Raw genomic sequence first — 19,017 nt, forward strand, 5'->3', positions numbered from 1 at the left:
GTATTTTCATAGGCAGTCTTCATTATTACACATTGGGGAGGCAATGGTTAGGAAAATGTGCTCATAACACATAGATTTAAGGTTCAGATGGGTTTAAGGTACTGTCATTATATCTTTGAACAAGGTATTTAACCTGAATTACGTCAGTAACTTTCCTGCTTTATAAATGTAAAGCATGCAAGTCGCTGTGGCTTAGATTGTCTCCCTCAAATTAAGTAGTTTTTTAAATGTATTTTTAAAAACACTGTCTCACTTCTTAATTACGATCTCTTACATAGTACCATTTATTGTGAGATTGCCTTCTTTACCTTAATTTTTGTTTGTTTTGTAAAATGAATGGGAAAGCATTCCCTTAGAGCGAATCAGTATGGGGACAGGCTGTTCCTAACTATACATCATCCACAATTCAACCCTTCTCCAGATTCTGCACAAAGTGCAAATGGGCTTGAGGGTTATCAACAGTTTCCATTGGTCCCACAGTCACATATGAAAAAACAATATCAGTTTATCATGACTTATATGTTTATAAGTCATGATAAACTTATAAACATATAAGAATGTTTATATATTTGATGTTAGAGGTGTATATCCTGATTTCTCTGGTAGTTGATCCACATTACTTCTGCAGGCATCTGGTGTGTAGAACATGTGTGTCCATTGAATCTGTGTATATGTGACAATAATCAGCACTTGTCCTAACTAGACTTAAAATATTTGTATATGCAAATATAAATATTTGTGCGACAGTGCACATCTGAAAGTACTTGTCACCCTATGCTAATCAGACTAGTTCTATAGGCTGAAAGGCGTATTATCTTGATTCAGTTATATATCAACAGAAAAGCACTGTGGCGGCCAATCGCCTTTGGGTAATTAGCATATTTCATACCCACAGGTGAGGATCCCAGTGAAAGAATTTCACTTATCAGGCTTTCAAAAAACAAAAGAATCCTGTCAGGTCACATTTGCCTGGCGTTACACTGTTGTGCAAAACTGAAAAATAGTTGGTGGATATTAACCAGTTCACATGATATCACATTGATGTTGTTTCATGTGCTGTGTAAAACTGAGGAAATTTAGAACTGAAATGAACAACTGATGCAGTCTTTAAAAGTGTTATAGAATTTGGCTGGAGTCTATAACAAAAAGCATCTTTGCATTTTGTTTAAAGCATATCTTGTGTTGTGCACCTTTTTGCCATGCACTGACCATTGCGACCAAATTTACTGGTGCTATGCATAATTATTCTCCGGAACAATTCTTGTTTTAAGGCAAATTTCTAAATCACACCACAAGTACTTTGATTATATATATATATATATATATATATATGCAGAGAGAGAGAGAGAGAGAGAAAGAGAGGTAGACATAAGTCAGCCACAGCAGTTTACTAGGCAACCACAGATATGCATGAACTATCCCAGACTTGTTTTCCTCTGTGTTTTCATAGAAACCTTTGTCTCTTGAGAAAGCTGAGGAGACGAACAGACTCTTTTGAAGGAAGGCCTTTCTTCGCTATCTTAAGACTGTGCAGAGGTACTGCTTGCTGTGGTGTGTAGTTGTCAAGGTGATATCCACACCCTATGGCTACACTCCTCTCGGAACCTCAAGACAGATCTCAAGGCCACAATGATAGCTTTTGCTGACTATGGCAGTCCAGCATTTAGGATTAATGGATTTATGCATGCCTAGTAGACTACATCTTCATTACAACTTTGCTGTTCACTGCTGTTCACTTTTTACATGATGGAATCATTGCACTCTTTCGAGGCAGAAGCATGCCAAATATTGATAAATGCTCACTTGGATTTCGAATTTTTTGGGAAAAAAAATACTAATATTTTTTTTTTAGCTACAATAATAAAGGTTCTTTAGTCAATTAGTTCGTTTTATTTGACAAATTGATGAAAGTCTTGCATTATCAAGGATGGCACAGTGAAATTAAAAACCTTTTAAATTTCTATTGTAGTCCTTTATGGTGAGCAATAGCAGTGGAGGCAAGATGACTTCACAACAGTATGAAGACAGTCAAAAGTTGGATGACTACACAACAAATTTGTTTACAACAAAATGAACACAATCAAACTTACAGTCTAGAAACAACAACCACAAAATAATAGCATAAAATAATTACATCCATTTTTGCTTCAGAAACCAGTTACATCTACTGTTTTTCTAGCAATCAGGCTTTTACTTTTTTCTTAAAACTCTCTGAATTGGCAGGGTTTTAATGCCTATGAGCAACCTGTTCCATTCAGAGGCTATGGAACACAATAAGGTGCATCAATGCACATTGATACAATACAATGCCCTGTATTTTTTGATGCCGAATTTGGCAATACTGGCTCTCGTCTTATGGCTGTGCACACCCCCAACCTTTATAAAATAATTATTCAAAAACAACTAGAGGCTGTGCTGCTAATCACATTTTGAACAGTACTAAGCTGCAGTGCCACAGCCTCGAAGGGAAGCATCCTAATTGCTTGAAATTTTCCCTTCCTATGCGGGCAAGACCCATTATCACCCTGATCAGCTTGTTTTGAGATGTTTTCAGCTTATTGTTGGGCACCTTGTCAGGCCACTGTACCAAAAGCGACTGGCATAGTCAAAATGGCAGTCGAAATTTTGCTAGTCAATGAGCACATAGTCGATTGTAAACAATATTTTTTGTGTGGATAAATTTAATCTTTACTCTAGGCCTTGGGCGCCTCTTAGTGGTGTGAAAGTGGAAGGCACAGCAATTTAAAAACTCAATAAAATCGGGCTCATTTTAAATTCATTATTCATGATTCATTTATTTGTGATCGTTACAACAGTAGACCTATCAAATGTTAATGACAGGGAACAAATATAATTCCAGGGACTGTTACAAATCTCTGTGCATTTTACACTAAAGTAAGCACAATAAATTACAAATTCAATTTTAAAATGTGTGACCCAATAAACTCACTATTTTTAAAAAGAAAAATGCTGTTCATAAAAATAATAATAATAATATGGAAATTTGTTGTTGCTGTCATTTAAGATTAATTATTTAAGAACAAGGGAAAATGAACTAATTATATAATAATTGATCAAGAGTTTGGTTAAATGTTTCAAAAATAAAGTTTAAACATGAACATGCCATGATTAAAGCATTTTGTTATATTTGATTTTACTAAGCTAGGTAAAATGATGCAGTCGAATTACCCATCAGGAAAGGATGACAAAAGTTCTGGTCTTTTGATTTTCACCTGAAATGAAATCCACAATAAATTTATAGACAAAATACCCAATTAAAGCAACAAATAAAAACTCAAACTTTTTATTTTATTGTAAGTGAAGTGGTTGACGCTGAACACTTTCTCAGGGTTTCTTTTGCAAATAATAACTTTAGTTATAAATATAACAGCACTTATGGGACCCCAGAACAATGAAACCATACCAATTAGAAATATGTACAGAAAAAAATATAAACATATTTGTATTAACTTATAAAATGTTCAGTGCCTTTGGGGCAGCTTGGGAGCTTGTTACTGTAGCGTCTCGCTTTTTTATATTAGTCTTTTCTTCTTGTAATGCCAAATCAGGATTTCACAAGTCCTCATCACTACCATATCCTCCATGTAACTCGGAATGGGATAGACACATCATCTGAACAGCACACGGCTGGCCACTTTTAACTTTTAACTCAGCAATCCCTTACTTAAGCAGCTCAGTCCATGCACTGGAGGATCACGCTGAAGGACTGCACAACAGACAAGCTTGCTGCAGACAGACAGCAGCTGCCCAGTCAATCAGAGATGCTAACGGTTAGTGAGTCACGGAATATTCTACTGAATGAAACACAGCCCCTTGACCAGCAGGGTGGTTCTGGCATGGTCAGCATTTCATTTGAACTATAATGTAAGAACTCTAGTCCTGAAATAGCCTCTGGACTAAGAGCAATGTGAGCAGAACATGCCATCCATAGTACCATAAATTACATACTTTAATAATCTTTATTATAGATATGAATTTGGAAACTAAGAATTTGTGGTTCTTGCTACTGTTGTCTTACTAATGTGTGTCTCTAAATGCAGTGTGTCGTGTACAGTGCACATTTTCACCTCCCTATTTCAGTTGCACTGTACAATATTTTAAAATGCATTAAATGCTTTATGATTTCCCAAAAGGACCAAGAAAATGAATTGTATTCCAAAATTGGTGAAAAATGGGAATTATTGTTATTATGCAGAGAATCAAGACCACTTAAAGAAACTTACATTTAAGGATGAGTCTACACACTCCAGACTGGGGCTGAACACAGGGGAGAATTGATTTGCAAGATTGATGCTGTCATCCAACTCATATAGTCCACTTCTCCCTGGTACCCATCCAGTGCTGGATCCTATTCCCCCCAGGTGAAGATTCAGAAGAATAAAACATACATTGGTGTTTTTAATGTCAATCTTGATATTAATATTTATTTTTAGTTATGATAAATCTATATTATTTCATCCATATTACTTAGTTTATGAATAATAATAATAATAATAATAATAATACATTTATGTTGCATCATATCTATCATTATTACCAAAGTATAATTAAACCTACCTGTATTTAAAAAGTTGAAGTAGTCCGCATCCAGCGCATCTCGTCTGATATGTGGGTTGTTACTCTTCCTATTGCGGTGATACAAAACATTTAATTATTTTTTATATAATTACCTAAAACAAGTAGAAGCTTGTCTACTGTGTGAAAAGACGTTTCCCGCCATCGCCATAGACGTCAGGTAGACACAGGCGCGTGCCAACAGGTGCACCCACACGAACAAACCCACCAAAGAGTTTTCCGGAGTTTCCTCTTCCTCCGAAGCACCACGATGGCCACGACTAAAACGCAGAAAATGAGCAACACAACTCCCAGTGCGCTGAAGAGGACGGTAAAAAACCCTGCGCCCCTGCGGAAGAGTTCGCACTGCTCTCCGTAGTACTGTTCCATGGACGAATAGTAACATCTGGAATTAGAAATGAGATGCGGTCATCATTACAGCAATAGTTTATGATAGTTTGACTTGATAAGTCGTATTGCCTTTTGAATTTACCATTTTTAAGATATAGCCCTCACGTGTTAGTCCACCACTTATCAATAGCTGTAGTATGTGTGGCAAAATATGTTACATTCATAATGGTGAACCACCCACATTTTGAGACTTTAGGAACAATCAAGTTTTTGAATCAATAACGTAATCTCATCGAAGGTGTGTTGACTTCGATGCATCCGCCAAGGCCTTCAAACCATGAAGTCAAAAAGGTAGGCCTATGGTTGTGAACAATGCCCTCGGCTACCTGCTTGCGTCTAGGTTGTATGGAAAGCGACTGAAAACTAGTTGGCGAAACGGCTCAGAAATTGCTTTGAAAACACCGACCTAGAAACCGATCAACCGATCTCTGTATTTTAAATATGTGGAGACAATTATTTATAAAAGAAGAGAAAATGTAAATCTCAGGTAAAGCTTTTTAAAAATTTAAAACAGATGTTAGATTGCACTGGATTGTAAGACGACTTAATATAAATATGATATGTTCTTCTCCAGAGATATTTATCATTACTAACATAATCTTTGTAATCTATATATTTCCGAATATCATAACATACGCTGTATAGTAACCTGGATATTAGCACCATTGACTGTACAGGTTCGACTTTGGACCAGGCGCTTTCAAGGTCAGCCCACTGTCTAGATTTCGTTTCAACCCTAATTACAACCTCTGAATTGTAACAGATTACGGTTTTTAATTATAAACACTTAGCTACAAGAATTCCGTATAGGCTACAGTGAAAGTAACCTTCTGGCTTAACAAAATTAAAGCTGTTATCTTTGAATAGCGAATAGGAAGGTTCATTAGGCTAAACTCTGTGGGTCGGTTGTGATTTTTGAGCACAATGCGTCCGTCTCTTTTGAAGATGGTAGAAGGAACTGCACCAGGCCTGATGTTTGCTGCCAATGTGTTTTCAATTCTAAAAGCACGAGCAGACTGCAGGGTATGTTCCCATTATTAAATATGCCACAATTCTTTTGTGAGCAGCCTCCTTAAAAGTCTAACTAGTTTCTATACAATCTATATGTGGCGAATTGTTGCCGAAAGTGTTCTCAGCATCTAGACTAGTTAGCTAGAGGCCTACTGAATGATTTTCAAAAAGTTTAATTTATACTTTATTGACCCTGTGGGATAATTTGTCCTCTGCATTTGGGCCATCCTAGCTACTTGGGAGCAGTGGGCAGCCACAGTGCAGTGCCCGGGGACCAACTCCAGTCCGAAGGCTAATGCCTTGGTCAAGGACAGGAGTATACCTAACCTGACATACAGTACATGCCTTTTGGTGGTGGAGGAAACACGAGTATCTGGAGGAAACCTGCGCAAACAAGGAAAAACATGCAAACTCCATGCTGAGATGATCCAGCGGGCCAGGAGTCGAACCTGGAACCACCCCCCTATGAAGCAACTGTGTTAGCCACCAGTATTTTGAGACATTTTAGGTATTTTGCCATTCTGTTATATAAATTTTATTTCATCAGTTTTATTCCTAATGTTTGAAGAAAAAACAGAAAAATAATACAAATACAGTTGCCAGAGACAAATTCTAAATATAAAATGTAAAAGTCCTTACTTGCAAAAAGGCCCAGTCCTCATGTTAAAACATTCTCCATGTTTATTGCAGTAGTTGGGATATTTTTTACAAGGTCCAAAACACTTCCAACTGCCGTTATCAACCTCAATAGTGTAGTTAGCAAAATGCAGGCTGCAGGTTACGTAAGGTCTTAGGTCTGTAATATCTGTTTAAAAATACAAAGTACCAAATCAAATAATTCCTCAGCAACTTATGGAAATTGCTTTGGAATTGAAACACATTTGAAAACTCACTGAGGTATAGGTATGCCTAGGGCTCAACCCCTCCATAACAAACAAAGGATCCCCCCATAAGAAAGGGAAAAGTCAGAATGCTGCCAGTCAGAATCCTCCTAGGCAGAATAGTCATGAGGTTGTACAGATACAGCCCTCTCACTCATCTCCTGCTCCTCAATTAACATTACACAATCAAGCTACATACGTTTTTGTTCACAGAATGTTTATAAATACAGTTCTCAAAAGTCACTAGAAATGAGCATTTAAGTGCTGTTTTTCAAAAATTTGTTGTGGGGGAGGGGCATGCCCCTGGCCCTTCATAGCACTGAAGTGTCGGCTCAGTTGTCAAACACCCTTGAGCTCCAACAAATAGTGTAAAAGTATTGATTTAACGCATATTGTAAAAATAATTATTTCACACAATTGCAACTACAATTGAAAGAAAAAGTTTGTGAACCCTTTGGAATGTCTTGGTTCACACACATTCTTCCAACCTAGATTGTGAATGTTTAAATGATGCATTCAGTATTGACAAGAAGTACAGTATTTGTTTGTTATTAGTTTGTATTATTATTATTCGTTATTAGTTCGTAACTAGAATGTGTTTGTCTATTATTGTGACTATTATTGTGACTGAGATCACATTCAGACTACATTTAATGAGTAATTAATGTGGAAATCCAGGTAATTTCAAAGGGTTCACAAACTTTTTATTGTGACTGTATGTATACTGGCAAAACATGACAAGAAAAAAAATTAACTACTCATTTGGAATTGCACAACATGCTGTGACAATATTAGAGTAAATAAATTAGTCACTGTTACTTACTTAAAATTTTGGTTGGCTGTGGAATGATTTCAACCAGTTCAATTGTAACATTTCCAAGGGCTTGAGTTATATTTTTGTAATTGGTGAGGTTGTTGAAAATACTCTCTAATGTCAGCTCCAATTCATTGTTGAGAAATGCAATCTGTGATGCATTGTTGAGGTAGCTGTATTCTGCGAGACTGTTGGCAAGAACACTTCCTCTCCTGTAAAACAATTAAATGTGATTAAAATAAATAAAATAAATGTAAAATATAAGTTTGTTCAAAGTGTGGGTGTGCCCATGCTCAGTCATGTACACTTGTCTATAAACTCAATAAAATTATCTTGAGTCTGCCAATCCACTGGCCTTTTACTTATAACAGGATTTTTTCCTCCAAGGAGAATTTCTGTGTTGCCTTGACACAAGTGTGACTGGTGTCGCCAATAATAAAGGCTATGTCAACAGCATTGTGCACAGTGGATTACGATCATTTTAACATGCAACAGTGGCACTACGTAGTGGTGCAGTAGTGTAATCAACACAAATGTCTGCTTGTGGCACAGACACTGTGTGGCATCTGCTTCCTCGTGGCACATGTGCTAGTGGATTAAAGCTTTTATATGAGCCGCTTTCCGGTGCAGAAAGGAAGCTGATGCCGCACACGGTCCATGCCGTCCCTGGTGTAAATGAAGCATGAAGCTAGTGCACAGAACTGTGAGCTAGCGATGATTAACCACAATATAGGTCTTCCAGGTTTTTAGGCTACCGCTTTGTATTTGAGAACTGTGTCTGCCAAAGTGAAAGTAGGTTCTTGTTGCACTGTTTAATACTGGGGTCTGCCATGCTGATCCTGGAGAGCTGCAGGCCCTGCTGGTATTTGTTGTTAGTCTGTACTTAATTAACCAATTAAAACAGTTGATTACACTGTTAACTATAATAACCTGGTTAATTGGGACTGAACTGAGTGCTGATTTTGAGGTGAAAACAAAAACCAGCAGAGCCTTTTGGCTGTCCAGGACCAGAGTTGCAGACCCCTAGTTTAAGAGATTAGAATTCTGACAGCTGATGCCTTGCATTACATTTATGGAATTTAAAATTCTGAGCATATTCTGATGTCTGATGCAAGCTACAAACTGTGTTTGTAAACCTGTCAATTACCATTTGTTAAATTAAATGTCTTAATTCTACTGCTGCCAATGACAACTATTTTGGAAAAAAATGATAATTTTTGTAACTTTGTGAGTATAACGAATTCATGTTGCTCGTTGTTTTAGGCCCGGACCAAACCGGCACAACCTGTGGTATTCATTCCTACAACAAATATACAAACGTTTTATAGAGCTACAGAAAAATAAAACAGGAATATTAATATATTTAAATTATCTACTTTGAACAAACATTGTTGAACTAAGTATAGAAAAAAATGCAGTTGTCATATATAGACATTCAAATTGTATTGCAAAAAACATGGTGATGTGGTGAGACTATTTCTTGTCTAGCTTGGAAATCAGGTGAGTTTTACATTGCTATCTTATGTGAATTGTTGTTGGGGTATAATTAGTACATGGACAGCCAAAATTGTCAGTGTATGTAAGGCAATACAAATTTTCTCCTGCAGAAGCAAAGAATTCAAACTCAGTAAAAGTTAGGTGGTTGGATTCCACAGAATGTCTTCAATGTAAATCAGATGTGTTTCACATCTATTCACACTAGAATGGTGGCTTTAACTTATACATCCACTCTTATTTGCTTACTGGGGCTCACAAATTGTGCTCTCCTGCAAAAGGCAAAGGATTCCAGCTCAGTAAAACTGGGATGAAATGGGTTCCTCACAATGTGTACATTATAAAACAGGTTTCTGACGATGGATTCACCCTAGAAATTGTGGCTGGGGTTTAACCTGAGATACCAGCTTATTTTCCTTATTTTGAGCCAGGAAAAAACATGTAATTTTCTTGGGCCTATTAGATTTATGACCATTTGTAAATATACCATTAAGGCTTGTTTGTGTGAGACTAGAAAAACAATTCCATTTTCTTAAATAGTACTACCTTGTATTGATTCTTTCATTTCCATGTTATTTGCCTACACAAAGCAAAAACTCACCCAAAACCAGTAATGGTGATGCCTTTAAAACTCTGTGGATCTGCTTTTCTGCACAATGTCTCTAGCTGCACAAAAGATAAAAAATCAAGTTTGGTGTGTAGCAATCAGTGATTGGAAAATGATATGGTGAGCTCAACATTAAAACAATAGAATTACAAGAACAGCAAAGGTGAAGAAAGAATAAACAGGATGCTCACCAGAAGTGTAATAATTTTGATGATTGATTGTGATTGGACAGTGTTTTTGAACTCAGGTGTGAATCCCAACATTATTTTCAAGGAGATGATTACTTTTCTTGTCGGTATTGCCCCATGATCTGGAAAAAAGAATTAACTGGAGTTGATATTTTGTTCATGTGTAGTTCAAGGATTGTGCTGACAGCTGTTGGGTCCTCAAAGGGGAATTCAACTTTGGGTCTTATGTATTTTTTGGCTTTAAATATTGGTGACTGGTAGGGTAACTGTTCATGGCTGCCCAGTAGGCTGAGCTAATAATTGTATAATTGTTTTTTTTCAACAAGTATAGTGCAGATGTGTGCTGCATAAGGGCTTCAGAATTAGAACTATAACAAAGGAGAGAGGGGTTCCTTATAAGTAAGCATAAGGTACTTGAGATTTCATTGTAAAAAAGTGGGTAATGCAGGTAATGTAAAACATGAAAATATTCATTTATGTGAAATTAAAAATAGATACATTATGTTCAGTTATGGAAATATCAAGGAAAAACATAACCAAAATTGACTTACCAATATTTACAGAGGTATCATTTTTTCCAAAGATGCATTTAACTCCAAAAGTATTGAATGAGCATTTACACTGACAGTTGCCAGATGTCACATTCATAAAACAGGGAAATCCATTGCAGTCACATTCTGCATCAGTACAGTGTTTTGGTTTTGTTGTTTGGGTCGAATTTGTTGCTGTTGTGCTCTCAGCAAAAGAGGTTACTTCAACAGTAGATGCAGAAGCCACTGATTTTGAAGTTGTGTTGATGAGGGAGATTTTAGACACTGTGGCTTGTGGAGGGAGAATTGGTGTTGTAGCAGACATCGAAGTCTTCACTTGTGATGTAGATAATACAGTAGTGAGGGTTGTTTTTTTCGTGGGTTGATCAGCATATTCTGGGGAAACTTGTTTTTTGTCTGTGGTTCCAGTGGAAACCAAGTTTTCCAGCATAGAAGCTGAAGTCACTGATTGTGTCGTGAGAATTGCGGGAGACAGCAAGGTTACTGTGGAATGATATACCTCTGATGCAAAAAATTTAGTAGTTGTCATGGTGGAGTAGAGGTCTGTTGTGGAGGACACTTTAGTTAAATCTGTCGTTTCAGTAGGCTCTTTTGAGAGTTCAGTGGAAACCTGCTCCTTCGTCTTGGTTGAAGCTGAAGGCGTCATTTCTGAAATTGGAGCCGGAGTCCCCGATTCTTTGGTAATTTTCGATGTGGACTGTGTGGCTGTTGCGGATTCATGCTCTTTTGGTGTGGAGATCATTTTGGATATTGTTGGATTCTCTGAAGATTGTTGTGTACCTTCAGTGGATGTGCTTTCCTGGCTCTTGTCAGCAGGTGAAAATGTGATTTCTGCTGAAGTGACTGAAGTCATAGATGCTGTGGGGACGGTTGATCTTGAGTCAGTATAAACTGCTGAATGATGCTGCTCTGGGCTGGAAAATGTGCTAGTGAATTCAGGTCTCTTTGCAGATTGTGGTGTGGCTGCTGGTGAAGCAGTGCGGATGTACTTTTTGTGTTGTGACATCAGTAGTTATGCGGGGGTTTCTGTGGTGTATTGAGGTTTTGTTTTGCTCGTGAGTTCAGGTGTTGTGATCTCAGCAGTTGAGATTGCTGTAGGAGACGATGCAGGCGTGAGTGATTCAGATGTCGTGAAGGCGGATTTTGTGGGCGATGTCACTCGACTCACTTCTGGAGTGTGAAATTTGCTGGTGAATGCTGAGGTTCTCGTAGGAACGCTTGAGATCTTGGGGAAAGCTGTTGATAGATGTTCCTCTGATGTTGAGATTTTAGAAGTCAGCTCTGGGGCTTTCTGTGGATTGATCAGCGTGTTCTGTGGAAGCATGTTTTGAATTGTGGTTTGAGTGGAAACGAGGATTTTAGCGTAGATCCGGAAGTCACCGATTGTTGGTGAGAACTGGGAGAGTTTGTTGGCACTGTTGAATGATGTGCTTCTGATGTTGGCAATTTAGCTGTTACTACTGACATTCCCCTGGACGTTTCTGTTGTCTGTGAGGTTGGATGTAGCGTTTGCGGGCTCCGAGGCTTTTCTCAGATGGAGAGGTATAAGTGAATGGCTTCGTGGTGCTTTGCTGGTGGAGTCTGTTGAGCCAAGTACTTCTTGGGGAGAAAGTGGTGAACTTAAATCTGTCTTTCAGTAGGCTCTTTTGAGAGTTCAGTGGAAACTTGCTCCTTCGTCTTGGTTGAAGCTGAAGGCGTCATTTCTGAAATTGGGCCGGAGTCCCGATTCTTTGGTCATTTTCGATGTGGACTGTGTGGCTGTGCGGATTCATGCTCTTTTGGTGTGGGATCATTTTTGGGTATTGTTGGATTCTCTGAAGATTGTTGTGTACCTTCAGTGGATGTGCTTTCCTGGCTCTTGTCAGCAGGTGAAATGTGATTTCTGCTGAAGTGACTGAAGTCATAGATGCTGTGGGGACGGTTGATCTTGAGTCAGTATAAACTGCTGAATGATGCTGCTCTGGGGTGGAAAATGTGCTAGTGAATTCAGGTCTCTTTGCAGATTGTGGTGTGGCTGCTGGTGAAGCAGTCGCGGATGTACTTTTGTGTTGTGACATCAGTAGTTATGCCGGGATTTCTGTGGTGTATTGAGGTTTTGTTTGCTCGTGAAATTCAGGTGTTGTGATCTCAGCAGTTGAGATTGCTGTAGGAGCGATGCAGGCGTGAGTGATTCAGATGTGGCGTCGAAGCGGATTTTGTGGGCGATGTCACTCGACTCACTTCTGGAGTGTGAAATTTGCTGGTGAATGCTGAGGTTCTCGTAGGAACCCCTTGAGATCTTGGAAAGCTGTTGATAGATGTTCCTCTGATGTTGAGATTTTGAAGTCAGCTCTGAGCTTTCTGTGGATTGATCAGCGTGTTCTGTGGAAGCATGTTTTTTAATTGTGGTTTGAGTGGAACGAGGATTTTAGCGTGATCCGGAAGTCACCCCATTGTGTGGTGGAACGAGGGAAATTTGTTGGCACTGTTGAATGATGTGCTTCTGATGTTGGCAATTTAGCTGTTATACTGACATTCCTCTGGACGTTTCTTGTCTGTGAGGTTGGATGTAAGGCGTTGTGCGGGGCTCCGGCGAGCTTTCTCAGATGGAGAGGTATAAGTGAATGGCTTCGTGGTCGCTTTTGCTGGTGGAGTCTGTTGAGCCAAGTACTTCTTGGGTAGAAAGTGGTGAACTTAAATTGTCCTTTCAGTAGGCTCTTTTGAGGAGTTCAGTGGAAACTTGCTCCTTCGTCTTGGTTGAAGCTGAAGGCGTCTTTCTGAAATTTGGAGCCGAGTCCCCATTCTTTGGTCCATTGATGTGGACTGTGTGGCTGTTTGCGGATTCATGCTCTTTTGGTGTGGAGATCATTTTGGATATTGTTGGATTCTCTGAGATTTTTGTGTACCCTTTAGTGGATGTGCTTTCCTGGCTCTTGTCAGAGGGGAAAATTTTGATTTCTGCTGAAGTGACTGAAGTCATAGATGCTGTGGGGACGGTTGATCTTGAGTCAGTATAAACTGCTGAATGATGCTGCTCTGGGCTGGAAAATGTGCTAGTGAATTCAGGTCTCTTTGCAGATTGTGGTGTGGCTGCTGGTGAAGCAGTCGACGGATGTACTTTTTGTGTTGTGACATCAGTAGTTATGCCGGGGATTTCTGTGGTGTATTGAGGTTTTGTTTTGCTCGTGAGTTCAGGTGTTGTGATCTCAGCAGTTGAGATTGCTGTAGGAGACGATGCAGACGTGAGTGATTCAGATGTGGCGTCGAAGACGGATTTTGTGGGCGATGTCACTCGACTCACTTCTGGAGTGTGAAATTTGCTGGTGAATGCTGAGGTTCTCGTAGGAACGCTTGAGATCTTGGGGAAAGCTGTTGATAGATGTTCCTCTGATGTTGAGATTTTAGAAGTCAGCTCTGAGCTTTCTGTGGATTGATCAGCGTGTTCTGTGGAAGCATGTTTTTGAATTGTGGTTTGAGTGGAAAACGAGGATTTTAGCGTAGATCCGGAAGTCACCGATTGTGTGGTGAGAACTGAGGGAGAGTTTGTTGGCACTGTTGAATGATGTGCTTCTGATGTTGGCAATTTAGCTGTTACTACTGACATTCCTCTGGACGTTTCTGTTGTCTGTGAGGTTGGATGTAGACGTTGTGCGGGCTCCGACGAGCTTTTCTCAGATGGAGAGGTATAAGTGAATGGCTTCGTGGTCGCTTTGCTGGTGGAGTCTGTTGAGCCAAGTACTTCTTGGGTAGAAAGTGGTGAACTTAAATCTGTCCTTTCAGTAGGCTCTTTTGAGAGTTCAGTGGAACTTGCTCCTTCGTCTTGGTTGAAGCTGAAGGCGTCATTTCTGAAATTGGAGCCGGAGTCCCCGATTCTTTGGTCATTTTCGATGTGGACTGTGTGGCTGTTGCGGATTCATGCTCTTTTGGTGTGGAGATCATTTTGGATATTGTTGGATTCTCTGAAGATTGTTGTGTACCTTCAGTGGATGTGCTTTCCTGGCTCTTGTCAGCAGGTGAAAATGTGATTTCTGCTGAAGTGACTGAAGTCATAGATGCTGTGGGGACGGTTGATCTTGAGTCAGTATAAACTGCTGAATGATGCTGCTCTGGGCTGGAAAATGTGCTAGTGAATTCAGGTCTCTTTGCAGATTGTGGTGTGGCTGCTGGTGAAGCAGTCGACGATGTACTTTTTGTGTTGTGACATCAGTAGTTATGCCGGGGATTTCTGTGGTGTATTGAGGTTTTGTTTTGCTCGTGATTCAGTGTTGTGATCTCAGCAGTTGAGATTGCTGTAGGAGACGATGCAGACGTGAGTGATTCAGATGTGGCGTCGAAGACGGATTTTGTGGGCGATGTCACTCGACTCACTTCTGGAGTGTGAAATTTGCTGGTGAATGCTGAGGTTCTCGTAGGAACGCTTGAGATCTTGGGAAAGCTGTTGATAGATGTTCCTCTGATGTTGAGATTTTAGAAGTCAGCTCTGAGCTTTCTGTGGATTGATCAGCGTGTTCTGTGGAAGCATGTTTTTGAATTGTGGTTTGAGTGGAAAACGAGGATTTTAGCGTAGATCCGGAAGTCACCGATTGTGTGGTGAGAACTGAGGGAGAGTTTGTTGGCACTGTTGAATGATGTGCTTCTGATGTTGGCAATTTAGCTGTTACTACTGACATTCCTCTGGACGTTTCTGTTGTCTGTGAGGTTGGATGTAGACGTTGTGCGGGCTCCGACGAGCTTTTCTCAGATGGAGAGGTATAAGTGAATGGCTTCGTGGTCGCTTTGCTGGTGGAGTCTGTTGAGCCAAGTACTTCTTGGGTAGAAAGTGGTGAACTTAAATCTGTCCTTTCAGTAGGCTCTTTTGAGAGTTCAGTGGAAACTTGCTCCTTCGTCTTGGTTGAAGCTGAAGGCGTCATTTCTGAAATTGGAGCCGGAGTCCCCGATTCTTTGGTCATTTTCGATGTGGACTGTGTGGCTGTTGCGGATTCATGCTCTTTTGGTGTGGAGATCATTTTGGATATTGTTGGATTCTCTGAAGATTGTTGTGTACCTTCAGTGGATGTGCTTTCCTGGCTCTTGTCAGCAGGTGAAAATGTGATTTCTGCTGAAGTGACTGAAGTCATAGATGCTGTGGGGACGGTTGATCTTGAGTCAGTATAAACTGCTGAATGATGCTGCTCTGGGCTGGAAAATGTGCTAGTGAATTCAGGTCTCTTTGCAGATTGTGGTGTGGCTGCTGGTGAAGCAGTCGACGGATGTACTTTTTGTGTTGTGACATCAGTAGTTATGCCGGGGATTTCTGTGGTGTATTGAGGTTTTGTTTTGCTCGTGAGTTCAGGTGTTGTGATCTCAGCAGTTGAGATTGCTGTAGGAGACGATGCAGACGTGAGTGATTCAGATGTGGCGTCGAAGACGGATTTTGTGGGCGATGTCACTCGACTCACTTCTGGAGTGTGAAATTTGCTGGTGAATGCTGAGGTTCTCGTAGGAACGCTTGAGATCTTGGGGAAAGCTGTTGATAGATGTTCCTCTGATGTTGAGATTTTAGAAGTCAGCTCTGAGCTTTCTGTGGATTGATCAGCGTGTTCTGTGGAAGCATGTTTTTGAATTGTGGTTTGAGTGGAAAACGAGGATTTTAGCGTAGATCCGGAAGTCACCGATTGTGTGGTGAGAACTGAGGGAGAGTTTGTTGGCACTGTTGAATGATGTCTTCTGATGTTGCAATTTAGCTGTTACTACTGACATTCCTCTGGACGTTTCTGTTGTCTGTGAGGTTGGATGTAGACGTTGTGCGGCTCCGACGAGCTTTTCTCAGATGGAGAGGTATAAGTGAATGGCTTCGTGGTCGCTTTGCTGGTGGAGTCTGTTGAGCCAAGTACTTCTTGGGTAGAAAGTGGTGAACTTAAATCTGTCCTTTCAGTAGGCTCTTTTGAGAGTTCAGTGGAAACTTGCTCCTTCGTCTTGGTTGAAGCTGAAGGCGTCATTTCTGAAATTGGAGCCGGAGTCCCCGATTCTTTGGTCATTTTCGATGTGGACTGTGTGGCTGTTGCGGATTCATGCTCTTTTGGTGTGGAGATCATTTTGGATATTGTTGGATTCTCTGAAGATTGTTGTGTACCTTCAGTGGATGTGCTTTCCTGGCTCTTGTCAGCAGGTGAAAATGTGATTTCTGCTGAAGTGACTGAAGTCATAGATGCTGTGGGGACGGTTGATCTTGAGTCAGTATAAACTGCTGAATGATGCTGCTCTGGGCTGGAAAATGTGCTAGTGAATTCAGGTCTCTTTGCAGATTGTGGTGTGGCTGCTGGTGAAGCAGTCGACGGATGTACTTTTTGTGTTGTGACATCAGTAGTTATGCCGGGGATTTCTGTGGTGTATTGAGGTTTTGTTTTGCTCGTGAGTTCAGGTGTTGTGATCTCAGCAGTTGAGATTGCTGTAGGAGACGATGCAGACGTGAGTGATTCAGATGTGGCGTCGAAGACGATTTTGTGGGCGATGTCACTCGACTCACTTCTGGAGTGTGAAATTTGCTGGTGAATGCTGAGGTTCTCGTAGGAACGCTTGAGATCTTGGGGAAAGCTGTTGATAGATGTTCCTCTGATGTTGAGATTTTAGAAGTCAGCTCTGAGCTTTCTGTGGATTGATCAGCGTGTTCTGTGGAAGCATGTTTTTGAATTGTGGTTTGAGTGGAAAACGAGGATTTTAGCGTAGATCCGGAAGTCACCGATTGTGTGGTGAGAACTGAGGGAGAGTTTGTTGGCACTGTTGAATGATGTGCTTCTGATGTTGGCAATTTAGCTGTTACTACTGACATTCCTCTGGACGTTTCTGTTGTCTGTGAGGTTGGATGTAGACGTTTTGCGGGCTCCGACGAGCTTTTCTCAGATGGAGAGGTATAAGTGAATGGCTTCGTGGTCGCTTTGCTGGTGGAGTCTGTTGAGCCAAGTACTTCTTGGGTAGAAAGTGGTGAACTTAAATCTGTCCTTTCAGTAGGCTCTTTTGAGAGTTCAGTGGAAACTTGCTCCTTCGTCTTGGTTGAAGCTGAAGGCGTCATTTCTGAAATTGGAGCCGGAGTCCCCGATTCTTTGGTCATTTTCGATGTGGACTGTGTGGCTGTTGCGGATTCATGCTCTTTTGGTGTGGAGATCATTTTGGATATTGTTGGATTCTCTGAAGATTGTTGTGTACCTTCAGTGGATGTGCTTTCCTGGCTCTTGTCAGCAAGTGAAAATGTGATTTCTGCTGAAGTGACTGAAGTCATAGATGCTGTGGGGACGGTTGATCTTGAGTCAGTATAAACTGCTGAATGATGCTGCTCTGGGCTGGAAAATGTGCTAGTGAATTCAGGTCTCTTTGCAGATTGTGGTGTGGCTGCTGGTGAAGCAGTCGACGGATGTACTTTTTGTGTTGTGACATCAGTAGTTATGCCGGGGATTTCTGTGTGTATTGAGGTTTTGTTTTGCTCGTGAGTTCAGGTGTTGTGATCTCAGCAGTTGAGATTGCTGTAGGAGACGATGCAGACGTGAGTGATTCAGATGTGGCGTCGAAGACGGATTTTGTGGGCGATGTCACTCGACTCACTTCTGGAGTGTGAAATTTGCTGGTGAATGCTGAGGTTCTCGTAGGAACGCTTGAGATCTTGGGGAAAGCTGTTGATAGATGTTCCTCTGATGTTGAGATTTTAGAAGTCAGCTCTGAGCTTTCTGTGGATTGATCAGCGTGTTCTGTGGAAGCATGTTTTTGAATTGTGGTTTGAGTGGAAAACGAGGATTTTAGCGTAGATCCGGAAGTCACCGATTGTGTGGTGAGAACTGAGGGAGAGTTTGTTGGCACTGTTGAATGATGTGCTTCTGATGTTGGCAATTTAGCTGTTACTACTGACATTCCTCTGGACGTTTCTGTTGTCTGTGAGGTTGGATGTAGACGTTGTGCGGGCTCCGACGAGCTTTTCTCAGATGGAGAGGTATAAGTGAATGGCTTCGTGGTCGCTTTGCTGGTGGAGTCTGTTGAGCCAAGTACTTCTTGGGTAGAAAGTGGTGAACTTAAATCTGTCCTTTCAGTAGGCTCTTTTGAGAGTTCAGTGGAAACTTGCTCCTTCGTCTTGGTTGAAGCTGAAGGCGTCATTTCTGAAATTGGAGCCGGAGTCCCCGATTCTTTGGTCATTTTCGATGTGGACTGTGTGGCTGTTGCGGATTCATGCTCTTTTGGTGTGGAGATCATTTTGGATATTGTTGGATTCTCTGAAGATTGTTGTGTACCTTCAGTGGATGTGCTTTCCTGGCTCTTGTCAGCAGGTGAAAATGTGATTTCTGCTGAAGTGACTGAAGTCATAGATGCTGTGGGACGGTTGATCTTGAGTCAGTATAAACTGCTGAATGATGCTGCTCTGGGCTGGAAAATGTGCTAGTGAATTCAGGTCTCTTTGCAGATTGTGGTGTGGCTGCTGGTGAAGCAGTCGACGGATGTACTTTTTGTGTTGTGACATCAGTAGTTATGCCGGGGATTTCTGTGG

The 19,017-nt window shown here is 40.7% G+C and overlaps 2 long non-coding RNA genes across 2 annotated transcripts; one reads left to right on the forward strand and one right to left on the reverse strand.

Annotated features, from left to right (window-relative positions):
• Positions 1-2,516: 2,516 nt before the first annotated feature.
• Positions 2,517-4,945, reverse strand: LOC135233937 (uncharacterized). The gene is made up of 4 exons (XR_010323992.1): positions 4,805-4,945; positions 4,579-4,646; positions 4,245-4,369; positions 2,517-3,233 (listed from the first exon to the last, which is right to left on the reverse strand). It is a non-coding gene; the product is annotated as an uncharacterized LOC135233937 (long non-coding RNA).
• A 186-nt stretch (positions 4,946-5,131) lies between these two features.
• On the forward strand, positions 5,132-8,038 carry LOC135233938 (uncharacterized). Its single transcript, XR_010323993.1, has 2 exons — positions 5,132-5,277; positions 6,230-8,038. It is a non-coding gene; the product is annotated as an uncharacterized LOC135233938 (long non-coding RNA).
• The last annotated feature ends 10,979 nt before the right edge of the window (positions 8,039-19,017 follow it).

The sequence above is a fragment of the Anguilla rostrata genome, chromosome 11, assembly GCF_018555375.3.
Source record: "Anguilla rostrata isolate EN2019 chromosome 11, ASM1855537v3, whole genome shotgun sequence".
NCBI classification, from domain to species: Eukaryota; Metazoa; Chordata; class Actinopteri; order Anguilliformes; family Anguillidae; genus Anguilla; species Anguilla rostrata.